Source organism: Lycorma delicatula, chromosome 4 (assembly GCF_047948215.1).
Source record: "Lycorma delicatula isolate Av1 chromosome 4, ASM4794821v1, whole genome shotgun sequence".
Taxonomy (NCBI): domain Eukaryota; kingdom Metazoa; phylum Arthropoda; class Insecta; order Hemiptera; family Fulgoridae; genus Lycorma; species Lycorma delicatula.
The window spans coordinates 26,075,425-26,098,120 of NC_134458.1; the positions used below are offsets into that span (position 1 = coordinate 26,075,425).

Below are 22,696 nucleotides of genomic sequence, written 5' to 3' on the forward strand. Positions count from 1 at the left end.
GATTGAACCGATGTGCCGTCCCTTGTAAAATCCAAATATTTCATTATTTAAAATTTCATTTGGCTACAACTCTAGAACCAATGAAAATAAGTACCATTTATGACATATCATTGAAAAGTTCTCAATGAAAGCGTATTACTGTACTTAAGAAAAAATCCAAAATTCAGTTTTTTGGATTTTGGGCTTTTTTGGACACTTCTGGTCCAGTCGATTGCAATCAAAAGGGGAAGTGAACAACTAAATAAGTAACATCCTAAATCCAAAATTTCAACATCCTATGATTAATCATTTTTGAGTTATGCGAGATACATACGTACAAATGTCATGTTGAAACTAGTCAAAATGGATTTAGGGATGGTCAATATGGATATTTCTGTTGAAATCTGAAAACCAAATTTTTTTGCAATCACAACATTCCTTTACTTCATACAAGGAAGTAATAAAAAAGTTACTAAAGCCAAATTCAAATTAGAATTTGAATTAAGTTTCTTTAGTAAAAAAAAAATTAATTCTGTATACTGATGTGTGTTAAGAAAACACAGTAAAAGTAATTTTAAAAATTAAAGTTTGAAAAATCAAAGTAGTTATGATGTTGGAAAGGTTAGGTGCAAAGATTAAGCTCAATGATTTTGAAAGGAATAGTACTACTCATTTGGTGTTGAAAAAACAATCAACATTTGAACAATTATTAAACAATAAGTTAAATCTAGAGCCATCAGACTACAAGTCAGGGGTACCTTTTACTACTAGTACAGTTTACACATACATTTTCATAAAAGATAATTTTTAAAAAAAATACTCAGCTAATTCATCCTTCTTAATAAGTAGTACCATTCACACTAATAATTGCATGCATGCCTATTACTAATTGCAAGACAATTAGCCTATTAGCCTATCTAAAATGATGTCTCTCTGTTTTTTTACAACTTCATTATTCCAAACAAGGTAGTATGCTTATGTAACTCCCTTATTATATTTACTATAATTCTCTGATACAAACGTTTTTTTTGACTTCTTTTGACATTCAAAAATCTATTTCTACTAACTGCTAGATGATACTGGAATGTTTTGGAATTAACTGAACTACATAAAAGCATAAAAATACAGATAGAAGAGTAAAATATATCATTCAACAACTAGTTTTATGAATTTTGTTAAAGATTAATAAATTTTTTAAATATTACAACCTTCTACTCAGTAACAAGATTAAAAAAAAAATAACAAATTGTATAATGATGAATATTTCAAACAGTAACTTCTTTTACTATTATTTTCAATAAATCTCACATGTAGTCTGTCCAGAAGTGTTATCACAAGAAAATATGAAACATACAAAAAACACCCAGACAAAAAATCAAATTGGGTAATTTTTTAAAAGTTAAAATTGCCTCTATAAAAAGCAATTCAACAGTTTTATGCAACGCAGTAGAGAAAAATTTTTACTATACTGAAGACACCAAGGTAATGATAGGATTATAAGGATGAGTTCACTGTCAGATTATATGAGATAATGTTCAAATTGCTATATGGCTGTACTATTTTATTACAAGATGTTTCTTGCATCAAAATCATTACCAACTAAAATAGACTGTTTTAAAATTTACCATTAAAGTAGGTAAATTTCATGAAAAGTAGGTAGGTTTTGCATCAAAATCATGGCTATCTGAAACGGATTATTTTAATTTCACCAAAAAAAAAGGAATGATGCGAACTCATATTTTCAATGAAATTTGTGAAAATGTGGATTGATTCTACGAAAATCCAGTTACCCAAAAGAAGTAAAGCAGCTTTCAAAGGGTAAAGTCTTGAAAAGAGTTTTTCAGTTAAGAGCAAGACTTTTCAAGTACCTGAAAAATGAACAATCTAGTTACTCTGCACTACTGTCAAATTCTCTCTTTTTTGGACTGGCCTTCCTTTATATTTTTGAACACTTTAAACACTGAATAGTATGGTCTGTAAAACTGAGATGTTAAGTTAATACTGGCCATGATAAAACAAACAGATTTATAAAAAATTTTATTTCTGAATGATATCACTTGAGAAAAGGGAGTTTGATTCATTCTAGCGTATTTCAGAACTAAATAAAATTTATCAAAATATGATACAGAAAATTCTGACTTCATTTTTTTTACAAGCATGCAATCAAGTGTGAACAGTTTTTGGAATATACATAGTTTTAAACCCAAAACAATTTTCAACTGTCAAGATCACATTTATCAAACTATTTTTTTTTTTAACTCAAAAACTGAAATACTGAAGCATTTTTTATTTTTCTAATTGAAATTGTCTATTTTCTTAAACATATAATAATAGTACTTTAATATGTATTAATAATAAAAAAATCTGTAATTTATAAATACAATAAAAATAAATCAGTTTTTTTTATACATTCTTACATACAAATTAAATGTACAACTTTAGTAAGGTGTTTTGATTTTAATTTGTAAATCCTAAAAACCCCACTTCAATTCTTTATCATGATCTCCCCAGAAGGTAGTAAGCACTGCTGTATAGCAACCAGATGTCTAATGTAACCAATTTTCATTAGACCCAAAAAATGGTCATACAAGAAGTGACCAAAGGTATCTGACCTTGTCTCATAAAAACAAAAATATATTTAGTTCGATGACTTGTACCCTTCAAATTAGGCCCCTTCTGATATAGCACACTTAGCCCAGTAATGTTTACATTGTTGTCAACATTTTTCCAAGTAATTTTTAGTGAACTCCATAAGATGATTTGTCATATTTCTTTTGTCTCTTCTCTGTTTTCAAATATTTTTCTTTAAGTGGAATTCTAAACTTAGGAAACAGCCAAAAATTGAGGGGAGCTGTGTCTGGTGAGGAAGGAGCCTGAAGTTGTTCAATCCCTTGTTTTGCCAAGAATCTCTAAATAAAATGTGATGCATGGGCTGGAGAATTTTCATGAAGAATTGTCCAATCACCATTTTCCCAAAACTGTGATCTCTTGCATCAAACAGCAACTCTTAACTGACAAAGAACAAATATGTAACAATTGACACTTTGACACTTCATTGACACTTTGTCCTTCAAGAGCATACTTGTGATGAAGCATGCCTTGATAATCAAAAGAAAATTAAAGCATGACCTTTATATTGCTTCGTGATTGTCTGGCTTTCTTTTGTCACAGAGAACATGAAACTTTCCAATGAGATGACTGCGACCTTGAAACTTTGTTTCAGGGTCATTACCATAGACCTATGCTTGTAATACATTTATCCTGTCTTGTGCAACTTGCAGTTTTCCTTTTGTTCATAAGCGAGAAGTTTAGGGGCAAATTTTGCTGCTACATGTCACATCTAAGATCTTCCATTAACATCAATTGCACTGAGCCACATGAAATTCCTACTTCATCTTCAAGCTATCTAATTGTATTTCAACATTCATTCATCACCATCTAATGAACTTTCTCGATTTTATCGGTTTTCTGATGAAAGATCAGCCAGAACATTTGACTTTCAACAGATGTTCGCCCATCTTGGAAATGCTGATACTATTCTTTAATTTGTTTAAAACCCATACCTGATCACCCAAAGCTGTTTGAATCTTCCTTATTGTCTCTACTTGCATATCATCAAGTTTCCGACAAAATTCAATGCAGATTCTCTGCTCAATCCGTTCAGTCATTTTGAACTGCAAAGGAAACACAAGCACTATCATACATTTTACTTCCACAGTTGTTATGCAATGAATGACTGTAATGGGCAGTAAAACAACCAATCATATGCAAATAAGTCAAGGTCAAATTCCACAATGGTCCACCTCCTGCGCTAAACTGGTTACCACAATAAAAAATAAGGTTGGATACTTTTTTTTTCTCTACTCCCCTGGGCCGGACCGACTTGATGGTATTACGCCACCCAGGGGAGTGTCCGTTACTCTAATAGGCCCTCCCCGCCTACTGGCTATATACCGGCATGGCAGGTCAGGCCTACCGGTGGCTCTTTTGAAATTTTTTATTCTCTATTATGTCCTCTATGGAACCACATCATACCTACAAGTCGTGATGTGACCTCCGGATTTTTTATAATACTCTCTTGTTCCTACAGCACACCCCAAGGAGTCCTCAGCAGATCATTGAAACCAGCACAACTAAGCATGCTGGCTCTCACCGCTGAGGCTGTCCACCCAACCTAATATACTAGAAACCCATACTTCTTTCATCTTCATTCTTCTGTTTTAGTACTGTCTTTATATAATCAGCGACCTTCCTCCAGTTCTCCTTACTGCTGAGCATGAAATCCATGGTCTCCTTCGGTGTTTTTCCATGAATACCCGCGTCGTGTCTTAGTCTTATCCATTTATTACATACTAAAAACGTATGCTCAGAATCATCGTCCTGTTCGCAGTACATGCACGTGGGTTCATTCCTTCTTCCCACCTTATGGAGATAACCATTGAAACACCCATGTCACGTCAGGAACTGGGTGATCCAATAGTCATTTTCTCCATGCCGCCTGTTAATTCTGGAATTAAGGTTCTTGTCCATCCAGCCACTCCAGCCTCCGCCCATCTCTCCTGCCAGATTCTATGTATGTTTTCCCTGACTTCATTTTCTGCTCTCCCTAAAAACCTGTCAGTTCTATATCTGGCGATAAGGTCAATCGGTAACATTCCCAAGAGCACACAGAGGGCCTCATAAGAAACAGTTCTATAGGCAGATACTACTCCCAGTAGTATCCCCCTGTGTGCTCTCTTCAACCTGTCTCTATTTCTGCTAGTAGTGAGAGCACAACTCCATGCCGGCACGGCATACATCATTGTTGACACTACGGTTGTCGCTAAAACTCTTCTTTTTGATGCCCGAGGAGCGCTCTGCTTTGACAAAATTATATTTAGGCATTTAGTCAGTTTCTCTGCACTCTGACAGACACTTAGTACCTGCTCAGTAAATCTGCAGTTTTTCTGTAAGATGACTCCAAGATATTTTAATACTGTTACTTCCTCAATATTATAGTCTCCAATTCGTATATCTACTGGCTGCAATACACGTTTTCCAGTGAATTTAATGTATTTACATTTTTCAATCGAAAGCTGCAATCCCCTATCAATGAGCCATCTACCAACTGTCTCTAATGCAGCGTTTGCCTTGTTTTTAACTTCATCGATCGTTCTGGCCTGCACAAGGATTGCCAGATCATCTGCGTATGCTATAATTTGTACACCCTCAGGAAATGTTCCTACATATACTATAACTACATATAAGTGCCACTTTTAATTGTCGCAAGTTTTATATCTGATGTATGTATTCAAACTTCCTCCTACATTTATATCAAATTAAAAATTATGTTATTTAAAACCAAAAACAGGAAAGAAAACTAAAAAATATGTTATACATAAGACTATTTATTTATCTGACTTCTGCATTCAGATAAGAAAAATTTAATCTTCATTTAAGTAGAATTTTCACAGCAGTAAGTATTTTTATTTTATATATATAATTCTTATTTAGTAACATAATAATAATATAATTCCTTAGATAATCCAGCCACAAGCGGACCATATAAATCATTTTTGTTAGTGACAAATGGTTATTATCTGAATTGAAAATAACTACATATTGATACGTAAAAATTTATTAAAATAAAATTAATACTAGTTCTTGGAAAATTAACTGTAATAATAAGCAATTATGTTTCAATAATGTAAACATTTATGCTGAAAATATTCATAATTTTATATTCTTTAACTAAACTGTCCAAAAATTGACAAAGTTCAGACATAAGTTTTATAAGAGAAAATAAAATTACAAAATCTAAATAAATACTCACCATCAAGTACCATTATACCCCACTCTTGATCTTGAAGCCACTTCATTGTCTGATCTGCTTCCCATGATCTTTTTTGTGTATGTGTTATCATTGAATATGTTGTTATTAATATACCACAACCCATTGGTTTATCTTTGGCTTCTGATGTAAATCGGCAAATCATACTGTCATCCGCTACACAAATAAAAATGAAATAAGTGATTAAAATTAAAAAATATTGCTTTTATATAACTATTCATTTCTATATATTTATTCATATTTCATACATTAATTTATATAGTACAAGTTAAAACACTGGTTTCAAAATTTAGTGATGTATTAAACACATCTTACAATGTCTCGCATCTGTTGTAATATAAAAAAATAAGCAACCACATTTACATTTTCATTTTCACTGAATAATATTATCATATAACTTAAAATAAATAATAATTTGCTTTTTCATCTTTTTCAAGAAAATATACATTTAGATTTCAAATTCTGACATTTATTCTATTATAAAACAGTGACATACTTTTTTTAACACTTAAAGCTGAAAATTCAGAAAAAATGTGCGGCCTGGAAACCTAGACATATTTTACTTTTTAATAAAAATCAGAAATCTTTTAAATTATAGCTTACAGGGTGCCCTTGAAAACTAAAAATGCAATAGTAGTATTATATTATTTTTTATAAAAATTGGTTTACCTTACAACAAAGTTCATTTTTGAAAATTTTAATGAAAAAAAAACAAAACAAAAAAATAATTACGAAGATTCTCTGTCAAGTATAAAAAAATATTTTAATTTAGTCACGATTATAATGTTTAATACAATAAAACTTAAAAATAGTGTTATACTCATGTATGAATAAAAAAGCTTTCTTCAATCTAAAAACAAATAAAAATTCATTTTCTGTTAACAAAAAAAAAAAAAATAAATAGTGCAATTTCAAAAAAGGATGTTTTGATATATTATCAGAAGAGTGTCAGCAGTATTGTTATAATAATTCCAAACAAAAAACGAGAAAATTTTACTTATTATAAAAATACTTAACATTAACTTATACATACTTAGTAAATATTATAAGCATTTACTTTTACTTTTTAATACTTTTTTTTTAAGTACTTTAATACTTAGTATTCAAATAATACTTCAGAAATGCATATTACGATCAACAAAGATGCAAGCAACTGAATGTAAAATTATTAAAAACAATTATTATTAACTGCCAGCTTGAATGTAATATATATGAAACTCATCAAACATAGATGTAACATTTGCTATCATTGTTTCTCTATTTTCAGTTACAATATGTGTTGACCAAGAAAACAGAACTGAGAAAATGTATACTAAAAACATTATTTATCAATTTTTCAATATCTGCGTCAGATAAATTAATCATTCAAATTGGCACTTTTACAGTGTACAGACCAATCATCAATCAATGGACGAATCTTTGATAGAAAATAACCAGGATATATTTTATTATAAATAAATACGGTTACATGAGATGTGCTTGAGTTTTGACTGGTAAGGTAAGCCCAATGAAAATTATTGGTAAATAAATAGGGGTTATTGAAGTTATTGGTAAATACTTAGTTATCATGTCTAATACATAAGTTTGTAAGACACGGTTTTTTATATATATAAAAAACCATGGTTTTTAAATATATATATATAAAATCAATAGGGCTCAAGCCAACCATCACTTTTAATCATAGAATTATTGAGAGGACAAGAAAGAACCCACATGAATTCAACTCACCCAGAAAAACTCTTAAAAATTATCCTCAAAGATTAGAGGCTATCAAAATAAACTGAAAGAACCACACTATAAAAACTTTTTATAGAGTATCTTGTTTTAATGAAAATTTGATTGAGATATTGGACTGTGCTTATTTTTGTGAGTAGGTCTGGTTTTATCTGGTTGGCTATTTTAACTTTAAAACAATCTTCTAAGGACTGAAAATCCTCTCATTTATACCAGGTAACTACAAAAACTTAACACATTGTTCCCAACAAAACAAGTTGTACTGTCCAACCACAAAACTTGAGTACAATAGAAAAAAATTAACATAATTTGGCTTGTATGTTAACTTATCAAATTTTATTTGATAATAAAATTATAAATAAATCATCCCAAGTCAAATTCAAAAGGTTTTACAAGATAAGCATTACTACTATTTTGTAAAATTGTAAAGCTATACTTCTTTAAAACAGTTTTATATATATAAAGCTGACATTGTTGGATCAAAGGTTATATATATATATATATATATATATATATATATATAAATATACATATCAGGTTCAATTTTATATAATTATAACTGTAGAAAACTCAAAACTGAATTTCTCAAAAACAGATCATATGAGTCTGATAAAATTTTACTATGTTTACAGTTATATTAGATCTACAACTTTTTTCTTATTTTTTACAGCAATTTAATTAAACAAAAAAGTGCTTTACCAGTAGACCACATTTTAAATTGCTGCTTCCACTGTTAAACTGAAACACCACTGTTACATAATACTAATGCTCTTTTTCTAACTGTACAACAAGCAGTGACTCCAACAAGACTTTTACCAGCCCCTGTAATAAAAATAGTCACATTAAAATAATGAATTTATATCACAATAAAAACCCAATTAAAACATAAATCTTATAAAAGAAATAAGAGAACAGAACATATATGATTTCGAGTGTAATACTAAAAAAAAAATTGGAATACTTTCTACTTGACAAAAATGCATGTCAAGCATTTAAAACAGGAAACAAACCTTAAAATGAATACGTATAACTTACGCATGCATGAGTAAAGTCTAACAGTACAATATTTACCAGATGGCAATACTGTACCCAAATTTAACATATAGCAGCAACTGAAGTAACCTTGTCATGTTCTATTCTCAACATTTCATTATCCATTATTTTATGGTGTTGTATCAGCTATGTCATTATCCAAGAATGAACCTGTATTTATTGTAGAAATTATTTTATAGATAAATCTTCCAAATATGTGTGTTAAGTTAAGTTGATATTTCCTTAATTTTTTAATTCCTAATAAGTCAATAATATAAGTTTTAAGTTATAGTTATGTACGTAGAATCAATAGGGCTCAAGTCAACATCACTTTTAACCATAGAAGTTATTGAGGATGTGAAAGAACAATATAATTCAACTCACCCAGAAAAAATTATCCTTGCAGATTAATTTGTCAATAACTTTACTTTCAGAACTACAAAAAGTTAATAAAACAACAGCGCTCATCATACTGAAGAATCATACCAAAAACTTTTTTTATAGAGTTTGCGTTTGATTTTAATTTTGTTTTAATAAAAATTTGATTGAGTTATTGGATTGTGCTTATTTTAGTGACTAGGTTTGATTTTACCTAGCTGGTTAATTGACCGGTTAACTGTCAAAACATTCTAAGGAGAAATAAAAATCCTCTCACTTTTATAATACACTCTTAATTTTAAAGTCAAATTATCAAAATAAATTCTTGAATGTCATAATTCTCAACCTTTGAAACCAAATGTCCTTTCCTATTTCAACTACATCTTTAGTAATTTAATTTAACCAAAAACGTTTTACACTATGCTAACATCATTAAAATTCAATGTAAAGATTATTAGGCATGATGTTTCCAATCTTAATCTAAGAATTTTATGTAATAACAACATATTTAGTACTAATACAACTTTTCTAAGAATCATTTAGGGTAACTGGATTTGTTTAAGAACCCTTAAATGAAATTACAAATGAAAACGTTTTATCCATAAAATATGCTTTGAAATATAGTTTTTATCCATAGATAGAATTATATAAAGTTATGTTCGGTTATAACTCATAATCCTTCAAGTATTTATTATTTCAATAACCAATTATAATATTTTTTCCTTTTCAATTATACATTTTTATGAAAAAAACTGTTTATATGTTACTGTGTTCATTAAATTTAAATCCTTCTAATTCAAATGATATACTGGAAACACATCAAATGTAATTGATTAAATAAAAGGATACTTACACAAATACATTAAGAAAAAAACTTATACTCAATTTATATTTTTCATTAATAACAGTGATTAAATTGTTAAATACATAAATAATATACATACCACATGGAAGGACTATGACTCCAGACCTCGCTCTACCATTGCCAAACATTTTACGAAGACTCTTTTCTTGGTATGGTCGCAAAATTGCAGATGGTTTCAAATCGATACTAATAAGTGAAACAAATAAAGCAATATAATTAAATATTTAATAACTGAATCGTACATTACCAATAAAACTGCTAATATTTGTTTTTTTTTCTAATTTTTAGCCCAACTGGCTGCTATGGACAATGACCTCTGTTAAGACCAGTAAACAATTAAAAATGAACTGAAACTTCTACAGTTTAAGTTTGTTTGTTTGGAACTGCTTTAATAAGCAAGTTTAGAATTGACATTTATCTTACTTCAATAGCTATTTTCTTAAACATTTCATGTACGAAAGGACCATTTTTCAGGACTGCCATATTTTATTACTTTGAACTAATCATTAACACAATTATTCAGAGTTTTAACTTCAAGTGATTAGTTATTTCAAGTTGGAAAAATGACTTCCTTAATCTTATTCTAACCAATAATGACATTCTTTCTAATCTCTGTTAAATTGTTAAAAAAACAATTTAAACATTATTCAATTTAACATTCTTCCTGACAAAAAAACTAGTCATAACATACCTGAATATCTATAACATTAAGAGTTTAATGGAGAATTCCAAGGTATAAAAGGTAAATTAAAGAAGTAACATATATTTAAGTAGTGCAAATACCATTCTCAAATTTTGTAACTAAACCACTTAAAAACAAAAATTACTGTTTCAAAACCACCTGTTCAAAGACTACAGCAATAAAATATAGATCTGATACAACTCCAGGATCAATCATAAAATATTCATACTCACTTAATGTCTGGATTAACGGTGTCATTCCTAAAGTCATATTCTGCAAGTAACGGATGCTCTAATTCAATACATCTCTTTTGAACCAATTCAATTTTTTCCTATAATAAAAAAAAATTATTTTAAAGGATGAACTACAGAACTACTTCATCTTATAATTTACAAAACAATTCATATACCTGTAACAGTTTTCTCTTTAGTCCATCTCATGCTACAAAGGATATGTCCCAGAGAGGATCATTCTTTCTTGCCAGTCAAATTTTATTAGTTTTGTGGTGCAGATCTGATCTTACTAGATTCTTCATTCTAAGGATGCCAGGGCATGGACAGCCAGTGAATTCTTAATATCTGTTACAGGGGCTGCCTGCTGTACTGACTTGATAGCTGATTTCCATTTTGTGGCCACACTGCAAGTCTAATTGTGACAAAGGCTGTTAGTCAGCGTCAAGTGTCAGCGTCAGCGTCAGCGTCAAAGAAAAAAATCATAAAATCTGGTAAATTATCTAACCTGATGAAAGAATTGTAATTATTTCTTCACCTAAATACCCACAAATACATGAAAAACAATCGTGTAGTAAAGTAGTTATAAAACAGTTCCTCAAGTATGAAAAATTAAAGAATCTATAATTATAATGTCTATTTCAGGTTTCAAAAAAATTAATATTTAACTGTAATTTGTTTCTTCAATGATACTATTAAAAAAATAATGAGAACCTGGAAGGAAGATTAGGATATCCATAATACAATATTAGATCTTTATAAAGATTTTGAAAAAAAATCTGATTTTAATAATGTTTTAACATTTGAACCATTTATTTTTAAAATTGACACAAAAACTGAAAAAGGTTTGATTAAATTATTAAGAAAAGGCCTTTCTCACATCAAAAACAAAATTAATTTAAGCTTGCATAGAATTAAAACTTATTTTATGTTTATTTAAGCATGTTAATCGACACAGAAAAGCAGTCAACCCTGACAGTTTATAGGCATCCTAACAAAAAAAAAACATCACTCCTGAAAATAGGATAACCATTTTCAATAACAAAAGTATGCTATAAGTCACAAGAAATTATGTAAGGAATAAGTGCCTTCTTTAATGAGAATAACATAGTGTTACACATAAGCTTGCTTAGTCAAACTGTAGATGATATTCATTACTAAATGTATATCCCACTAGTGGTATATTCCCTCTGCTGATCACATGAACAACCAAATAATAAACATTACTGCTCTTGAAGAAACTAATTCTTGATTATTTTTTATACAAGTTGTTTAATGTATCATATTAATAGGACTGGGTAAAGAGTGTAACACCACAAATTAATGCACAGCTTCCATCATGATTACTGAATGTTAGGCCCCATAATCATACTATAGGTAGCTGCACAGCTCCTCCACATAAGTGCAATCATTATCAAAAATGACACAGCTAATCTCAAGAATAAAAATCATTCTACATCAAAATTATCAAGGTTACTATAGAAAGTGAATGACTAACTATTTGCCTTCTTCACTTAGTGAAATATACTATTGTAGACCAGCATCCTAAGTCAACCTAAGTACAAGCAATTTCAAGCCCAACAATATCATTTTCTTTACCAATAGGATAATGGATATCATATACAGTGTAATAAATATCTATATAATTTGGTGAGAATAACTAATAAGTAGAGACTGTAACACATGATATACAGACACCACAAAAATAAATTAATAATCTGCCCTTTTCTGTAGGAAAAATTCTATTGTAAACAATGTTCCATCTCAGCAGAAAAATGGATTATTGTACACCTACAGTTAACTACACAATAAATTCTAAAAATATACAAAAATTGTTATACTAATTTCAGGTAATTTCCCTTTCAGCGCTTATTTTAATAATAAAAAAGTTTTTACCACTTTTCAAAGATGTATCCTAATGGTTTTAAAACATCTGAACTATATCAGGGAAATAACAGCACATTTAAACAGTGCAACCAGATGCAAATTACAGCTCAATCAACTAGGTGTAGGTCACATCAAGCTCAGTAAGCTGGTGAATTGGCTTATTTAAATTGGTGAATTTATTTGTATTTTATTTTATTATAAATTATTTTGTTATTTGGATTTCTTAATACGTCGACGGACCATATTTTTTAAAAACATAAAAGTTAAATTAGTAGCAGCATGATTCATAATTTTAAGAAATATGACATTATGTTTGAAAAATGAACAAACTTTTCTATAAAAAGAGTGTTACATTTGTATGAGTACACATACTCACACAGACTTGTTAATTCCGAGAAGTAACGGTGGGGTTAGACCAGTGAGAACATCAGAAAGCGTCAGTTTTGTGTTGGATTTTAACATGGTTAGTTTAGTGCAGTGAGTACGTTAAGCAAACTGATCACGAAATTCATAAACTATGATTTGTACAAAATACAGATATGAGAATTTAATGTCAAAGGCCTTTCCATACAAACACTTCATGGATTTATCAGAAGACTGCTTTGAAAATGTAACATGTTATAATGACAAATCATGTTTAATATTATAATTAAAATTAATTTTGGATTGGCCAATGCTTTAGTATTATAAGTATTAATAAGATATTTTGTTAAGTTCTGATGTGTTTCTTCTATTACATAATAGTGGTTCTATGAACTCAAGTAGACTAGTTATGGGAGTATTGAGTCAAATGTGTTTATTGTCATTTTTCTTTATTTTTATAATTAATGTGTATTATTCATCGCTGTTAGTAATTTTTTTTTTGATCTGTTGAGTTATTTTAATTTTTTTTGTACAACTGGAGAGAGAAGCATAAGCAACATAGTCCTAGTACACTGTTTCGCAAATCCCAAAAATAGTAAGTTCATTTTTTATTTATTACAAGTTTATTCTTTATAAATTATAAAATTGTTATTTTTGTGTACAAATTAAATTTGATGTTTTATCAGAAGCAAATTGGATGTTTTTGGATTGTGTGGAACGAAACAGAAACAGGGTGAAAAAATTGTGAATGGGTGTAAGATATTTTGAAGTAGAACTGATGTGTTGTCTAGGAATGGAAAGGCAATTATTATGAGTAAAAAAGATGTGTATGCTTTACAAGCAACAGAATAGATTTCAGGTAGAATAATTGACACTTATGAATGCACAGAAGGTTACTAGAATTGTATAACTATATACACCTCATGTGGTTGTGTAAAAGTAAATGGAAAAATGCTTCCTATGGAGGATAGCTTCTAGAAATCAGGACAAGAATTTTGGCATTTGTTTTACTAGTAAGGTCATTGACCAAAAATATGCCAACAAATTATGGTGATCTACACATGGAGACTGCAATCAGCATTATTCAACTTACGCGTATCAATCGAAACCAGTTTATTTCACATGTCTTCAACCACAGACATTTTTATACTTACTTCCTGCCTTCAATTTTAAATATTATTTTCTGAAATATTATAGGAATTTAGGGACAATCAGGTTGTAAGAATGAAGTTTATCATTTTACTGAGCAATCTGCATCTAATGCAGATGTATGTATAATGTATAATGTTTTCTAATGTATGTATATTATATACATACATTAACAATAAAACAGAGTTTGCAGTCAAATACATAAGCAATTTATTAAATAATTTTTTTTATTTTGCACACTAATCAAATTACATTACTTCAAAATTGATTCCCCAAATTTTCACTGTACAATATTCACATTACCTGGTTTAGTTCAAATGATACTGTCTTCGGTATACCCTCCTCCTCATCATCTTCATCAGCTTTATCCATTTTATCATAAAAGTCAGACATATCTTCCGGCACAACAACTGGTTCTTCCTCTTCACCAGTTGCGCCACCTGACTGAATATCAGTCTGTTGCTGCTGCTGGTGTTGTTGTTGCTGCATACTGTTGAACTAAAAGCATTAAAATAATTGATTATCTGCAACATTAAAATAATTTTAAAATTGTAAATGAAAAATAAAATAACAGTAACAAAATTAGTCATTATATTATGAAAATATTTTATTAAAAGAACAGAAATTATTTTTACAGACTATCTTCATATTACAAAAAATTAATCGTAAAATTAAATGCAATTTATGAAAACTTTACAATAAAAAATTTGTATAGTAAATAACCTATATTTGTATAGTAATTTGTATAGTACAATAATATCTTAGTCTATTTATTTATATAACAATCACTAACACTGACATATCTGTTGAAGAAACTTAAAAGCTTCAAAATAACCTTGTCATATTCATTTGCTACTACCACTTACTTATCAATTAATGCGTTCTTTCTAATTCACGATCATTTTTGAGTCACCTGCCGATTAAAACATTTCATAAAATTTTTGAAAAGACTGACTTTTAGCCACTCAGACCTACATCCAAAATTTTGAATGCATTGTGCACAAATAACACCATGTCTTTTGTCAACTCTATAAATATTTTATCTCAAGTAAAAATGTTTCCATCGACTTAAAATAAATCGTTTCATCTTTAGCAGAAGCTATTTTCTTAACCAAAGTATCAGTTTTTTCCATAGTCCCTCAATTGCGAGACAGAAATTTAATAATAAATAAAATACAAACACGTAAAACTTTTTTAAACCATCGGATATGAATCAGAGATGCAGAAGGAACAAAGCGACAAAAAATTGATAACTTATTTCACTACCGTAACAACTTTTTGTATCGTACAAAAACATAATACAGCTGCTAATTAAGCACTATAAAGCATCAACTAACCATGTACATTATAATTTAACCGTAAATTAAACAATAAATAACAGAAATATTTTTCCCTATAAAAATTACTGAATCTGACCAAAAATAATATTTTATATAATACAATAATTAACCAGTTTTTACTGAAATAACGATAAAAATGACAAAAAGGAGATAAAAAATGTTAAAATTTTAGCAAACTTTAAACCGTTATAAAAAATAAACCAAACCTGTGGGATGCCTTTTTTATCAATTATATTAGTAGTAATTGGAGCCACTTCTTTATCAACATTTCTTCGTAAACGACATTCTTGAATAACTGGATCTTTAAGTAATTTCTGAAGAACATCTGGGAATGGCGATTCCACAAAATACTTATTATGTTTTAAAACAAGTTTAACCTGTAAAAATTTGGGAGAAATTTTATAAGTATACCGTAAAAATAATTTTTTGGGTAAATACTGATAATGACACAACAAATTGTAGTATAATACTTATTATTAATAAACAAAACATCAATCACTTGCTACGTAAAATCATTTCTACTGGAATAATATATATTTTAACATCATTTATTTTTTACTTCTTTAACCTAATAAAGTTAATTTCATTTAATAATAATAATAAACATATTATTTAATACAAACAAATATAAATATCTAGTAAATTTTTTTATTAATATGAAATTTCTTAAGAAAATAATAATAATAACTGAACACCTGGCAATATTATAGTTTAACTTTTCCAATATTTGCATAAAGCTGAAACTTATTTTTAATATTATTAAATTATTAACTCTTTTCTTTATTTAGTATTATTCAACTCTTCATTACTTTTTGTAGTATGACATATTATAACATATTTTATCTTTTAGCATAAATATAATTACTACATTGTACACGCTACGTTATAATTCAATATTTGTCTTCCTAGACCTCTTTAAACATCTCTCTATTAAAAAATTAACCAAACCTTGATGGCTTAGTACAAGGTTCGTTCAAAAAGTATCCACCATTATTTTTTTTTGTTTTGAAAATATTTGAGTGTAAGCAATAAAACTTGGTAAATAGCAACATTAATAAACTACTGTGCATGAATGTTTTTTACGTAACTTCATGAAACATGTCAGTCTGTTCAGCAGCCAATGTGTACATGTTACTGCAACTGGTTTTTTTATTCTGTGTATAATGATGAAATGCTTGAACAAGATTACCGTATCAAATTCTGCCAGAAGATCGGTGGGTGCCCAAAGAGAAAAAATTTGAAAGAGATTAATTAGGTTTGGTGAATGAAGCTGCAGGAATTACACAAATTAAATAAAAAGTGGTAAAATCATTTTTATAGTGGCCAGACTTCATTTGAGAATGACCAGTGTACTAGCAGCCCAAAAACCAAAACTTAAATATCACTGACAATTTATGCAGTTTGATGCGGAAAATCATTGGCTGACTGTCCAAGAAATTACAAATGACATTGGTCTCATGTAATAATTATAACATATGATTCAGGCATACACAAAGTGACCATATATCTCTTGTCAAAATTGCTTTCACTTGAAGAGAAAAAAATTCATTTTGATGTCGCACCAATGGTGATTCCAACTTCCAAGACTGTAATAACTGGTGAAGACTCTTCAGTAAATGGGTACATACATATATAGATATTCATTAAATGGGCAATTTATAAGTATATACTGCAGAATCTAATTCATATTACATACTTGCACCCACACAGATGTACCAAGACCCCCCCCCCCTTTATTAGTGTAATATTTCAATATTACACAAACACAACAAACATTGTGAAATCTCAGAATACAATTGTTTCATATGTTTAACTATTAAAAATTAGACATTATGGAAAATTTGTTATCGATCTGTAAATACTAATGAAAATAATAAGTCTGAAAATATAAAACTTATTAATCAAAAAGTGATAAAATAAAAATATGAAAGAACTGTACCTTTCCATATGACAGAGTACAAAGCCTAATGAATTCAATAATGCCATCTGGTACGCTTGTTTTACTCAATCTCTTCAAGTATTCAATTATATCATGAGTCTCCAAACCGACAATGACTGCAGCATATAAGGAATAAGCAGTCAATTTGTACTACCGACAAAAATAAAACATTAAATGACATTATTTCAAAAGTAGCAATTAATCACTAAATTCACTAAACAAAACATATTCATTTTTGTTCAGCGTAAGAGAAAAAATTCTCACCAACCTTGCCCTGGATTCAGTCGTTTCACAGTTATCAGGGAACGTTGACCGGGTTGGGAAGGGAGTTCGGGGTTTCAAACTAGTGACGGGTGAAGCAATGGGTGAACTGCAGAAGTCTATTAAACGGATGGAGGAGAAAGTAAAAAAGCCTGTCTCCTTCACCTCAGTTGCTGGAGCACCTGCACCTAAATGAGTTGGTCCACCGCCGCCAGTTCAGGCACCAACGACAAAAATTAAGCGAGCCACTGTCAAGGTAGTCCCGATTAAACTTGTCCAGGGGCTTCATTGACAGTGACAAAGCTAACCCTTAAAAAGGTTCTGGACCCAAGTCTCCTGGGTCACGAAAACAAGGGAACACAGCGTAATCTTGGAAGTCGTTTGAGCAGCAGGTGAAGCAGCTGCTGGAGGCCGACATTCTACAGAACGGGCTGAAGGCTCAGTTCCTGGCTGAGCATAGGCCGCACATACTGGTGTATGACAGTGGCCAACTTTTCTGTATATAAGACCGACTTTTTATCTTAAAAGTGTGTCACGATCGACTTTTGTTGTCATAGGCGTAGTCTAAGGGGGAAGAAGGGGTGTGAAATGCATACTATGTTTATACATTGTGTTTCAGTATAAGGTGCATTCCAGCGAAGTATGGGTAAATAAGTAGAATATATTATTTTTTAAATCACTTATTAAGTTTTCGAGATATAGGCTCATGAAGAAAATAAATTTCCAGACCCAATTTTTGATAGCAGCATTCCGTACATGCGGTACCTAAAACATTTGATTTTCCGACTCTTTCTCAAAACAGATTTTTACTAACTTAAAATGCTATTTAATTTTTTTATCAACTGCAATGTATAAGTTGTACTATTTGTTTGTAAATATGAAAAAGTTGTTATAAAAATGCACAGTATGGCTGATAATTTGATATTTCACTTTCACGTTTTTTGGGCCAGGAAAATTTATAATGAAAAAATAATATGACTTACTTTTTGCTAATCTATCAATAGCTCGTCGAGTACACCTTGTACTGAAATATAGACATACGGCTTATCTATCTACATAAAAAACAACAACAATAATTATTTAAAGGGCCAAAAAACTCACGTCCAGGAGAATTAAAAGAACATGGATAATTCTGCTTAAACTGTTCCAGCAGGGCCTTGGAAATGTTCATTCAAATGCGTTGTTGGTTCAAAATGAGCAAATGTGGCATGCAACACGCGGATAGCTTACACATATCCAATTCTTCAGTTAATATATGACAAACATCTTCATTTGATTTGCCCAAAGCCTCTGCTATCTCTCTAACCTTAATTTGTCGGTCATCCAGTACGATTTGGTGAACTTTTTCGATATCGTTAATGGTTGCAGTTTTTGGCTGTCCCAAATGCTCATCAACCAAGCTGATACGACCATGTTTAAATTCAGCTGCTCATCTTTTCACAGTGACAAATAATAGGACAGAGTCCCCATAAACAGCGTTCAACTTGGTTTTAACTTGCTAAGGCGTACTGCCTTCAAATGCAAGTATTTAATCACGGCATGATGTAAATACTTATAAATTAATAAAATTTTACATTTTCATACCATTCAAACAATAATCTAATTTCATTTAACTGACAATTACATAACGTATACACACACACACACACACACACACACACACACACACACACACACACACACACATATATATTTAGCTCGCTTATTTTTACCCATCTACCAAAAATTGTAGTTCAGTATTGTTAGTGTGAAACACTCTTATACAAAATCTATATCAAAAATGCTTTTACTAGTCACACCTGAGGGATGATCAAGGACTTTTATAGATAGCAGTATGTTGTACCACTGCTATCTAAGTACAACCCATTGGGGTGGTTCTAATGGTGAATTTGTCATCGCAAATCAGCTGATTTTGAAGTCGAGAGTTCTAAGGTTCATATCCTAGTAAAGGCAGTTTCTTTTCAACGGATTTGAATACTAGAGCGTCGATGTGTACTTTGGTGGATGGGTTTCAATTAACCGCACACCTCAGGAGTGGTTGATCTGAGACTGTACAAGGGTAAAGTAAATAAAAAGGAGTCGATGCTATCACTACAATATTTCTAAGTGGTAACTAACTTTGGTGTGAAGTTGCAAATTTGTTTTTCCAGAAAGGTAGTTAAAACTTCACTGTTAATAAAGTGAAGCCTGTGAATAAAGTGAATATATGATGAAACTCAGGAAATACAGTAACCCTTGGAAATCACCTGGAAATATTTTTATGTTACACTGCTGAGCTGGATTTCAGAATGGAATGGCGGAAGATTTTGGACTAACAACATGTAAAAGTAGTAACAATGTTATGGGTCATATTCTTGAAAAAGCTTATAACTCAATTTATTTTCCCAGTAGAGCACAACAAATAAATAATGCAAAGTTACTATGGCAAATGTACTATCATTTACAAACTTTTGATGCATTAGATTGCACCCACATAAAAATTAAAAAAAACCATCAATGTTTGGGGACAAATATATTAATTCCAAGGGTTACACCAGCATAAACTTTCAGGTGACGTGTGATGAGGAAAAGTTTACAAGCATTAGCACCGAGTGGCAGGGCTCTGTTTGAGAATACAGACAAGTGATATTCAGGACATTATCTCTCAATGTGACGCCACTGCTTATTTGCTAGGCAACTCTGGCAACAATATATCTCCATGGATGATCACGCCATTCAAGACACCTGAAGGCAACATTAAATATTGATTTAACAGCAAACAAGCTAAAGAAACAGTCATAATAGAAAGAGTGTTTGGTCAGCTCAAACAGTTTCCCAATCCTTGGTAACTGCATGCAAATATCACTAGAAAAGGTACCAAAACTAACAATGAGCTTCACTGTGCTTCACAATATTGCCAAACATCTTAGACTTATTTCATTTCGAGGACATGGAAGAAGGAATATGAGCTTCACCAAAGAAAAAGTTGGCGAAGAGATAAGAAAATATAAGAAAATTATGTTGGGAACAGAAACAGTAGTATATGTTACATTTTATTTAATTTGTAATGTTTTATGCTGAATGTTGAACCTAAATTTATTGTTTGGAATACATATTGTATAGCCTCAATTACAGTACAATCTGTTTTTAAAATCATGATTACAGATTTCTACAATACAAAATAATGAGAATAATATAAAAAATTAAAATTATTTTTTGATAATCAATAACCAGCTAGCTACTTTACTGGTTGGCCTGTCAATATCACATCGCAGTTACATTCTTTTCTTCATTTGAACTACAGAGATTTCAATCCCAGTACCTTGGGGATACATACTACATACATCTTCCTTCTTTTTTTCATTAATAACTTTTGGCACTCTTGACATTTTTTTACAACATTGGGTGTTCTGCGAGTAATTTGATGAAAAAATAACTAACTGTCCACAGTGTTCTTATCGTACCCTTCACTTGATGACATATTAAAAAAATCTAATGTAGACATCACATGACTTCCTTGTACGCCTATCAAATTTTATGTACACATTTTTTGTTTCACTTCATTTAAACTTATTTCATTTGAAAGTGAGGTATGATCCTCCAACTCTTTAATAAAGTGAACATTTACACAACTGCTAAAATATTAGTTAACATCAAACATTTATTTAATTATTAATTCTACAACCTTACTTGAAATATTAGGATAGAGTAAGTCCCTTTATTACTCTTTAAATAAATGTATGTCTTTATCTAACACTATGTTTTTCTTAAATTATTACAATGTAACCATCAACAAAATGAAAAAAAAAAAAACGATTAATCAGATGTTTCACCAAATATGATGTGGACACCACATGACTTACTTATACACTTATTAAATTACATAAACACATTTTTTTAAAATGAAAAGTACATGAAATTTTATTCCATTAATAACTCCTGATATTTTTTCATATATATATATATATATATATATATATATATATATATATATATATATATATATATATATTTAATTGTTATTGTTGAATTATAATTTATTGTAAAAATGTTTTACAATCAATATACTTAAATTAAAAAAAAAATAAGTTAAAAAAAGTAGATGAAGTCTGATTCGAACTGATGTGTCTTCCCCTTATAAGATGCAAATATTTCATTAATTAAAATTTCATTTGGCTATAACTCTGGAACTAATGAAAATAAGTACCACTTATGATACATCATTGAAAAGCTTTCAATAAGAGCTAATATTACTGCAGTTAAGAAAAAGGTTTTTTGAATTTTGGGCTTTTTTGGATATTTTTGGTTCAGTCAACTGGATTCAAAAGGCGTGTACAACTAGATGTTATAACAGTCCTAAATCCAAAACTTCAATATCCTACGGCTAATCGTGTTTTAGTTATACAAGATACATACATACAGATGTCACGCCGAATGGATATTTCCATTGAAATCTGAAAAATAGCTAGATGTAGTGTTGATTATTCACTTCAATTTGACTTAAAGTTATCACTACACTCTAGATTTTACTATGAAGTTGCTATGTTATATATAACTCACCCTTCATTTACATTCGTAAACATCATCTTCATTTATCCTCTAAAAAGTAATACCTTAGGGTGGTTCCAGAGACTAAACAGAAAAAGAGAGTCCTTAGAAGTACAAAACCTTCTAACCCTACTTCCACAACAATTATTCCTAATGCAAAACAAAATAAAACTCACCCTTTCACTTTTTCAGATGTGCTCCAACATTTGCCTAAGTTGTTTAGTAAATAGTGAATAATTTGAACTACTTATAAATATAACCAATACAAACAGTAAAATATTTGAATTTTTAAACTGTCGCAAATTAAGTTTCCTCGAGTAAAAACATTATTATATAGAAATATTAAAGATTAATTTTTAATATAATAAAACTTTCAGTAGTAAGAAACCGTTAACAGAGTTTACTTCATTTGAAAATTTTCCCCTTCTACACAGGTCTGTGTCTGCACATATTCATTTTTAAATGTTTTGTACATATTCTCACTCATTCTTACTTTATTG

General features: G+C 29.9%; 1 pseudogene; it reads right to left on the minus strand.

The window, feature by feature from the left end:
- Nucleotides 1-19,565, minus strand: part of LOC142322584 (general transcription and DNA repair factor IIH helicase/translocase subunit XPB-like) — a 43,034-nt pseudogene extending 23,469 nt beyond the window's left edge.
- Between the last annotated feature and the right edge of the window lie 3,131 nt (nucleotides 19,566-22,696).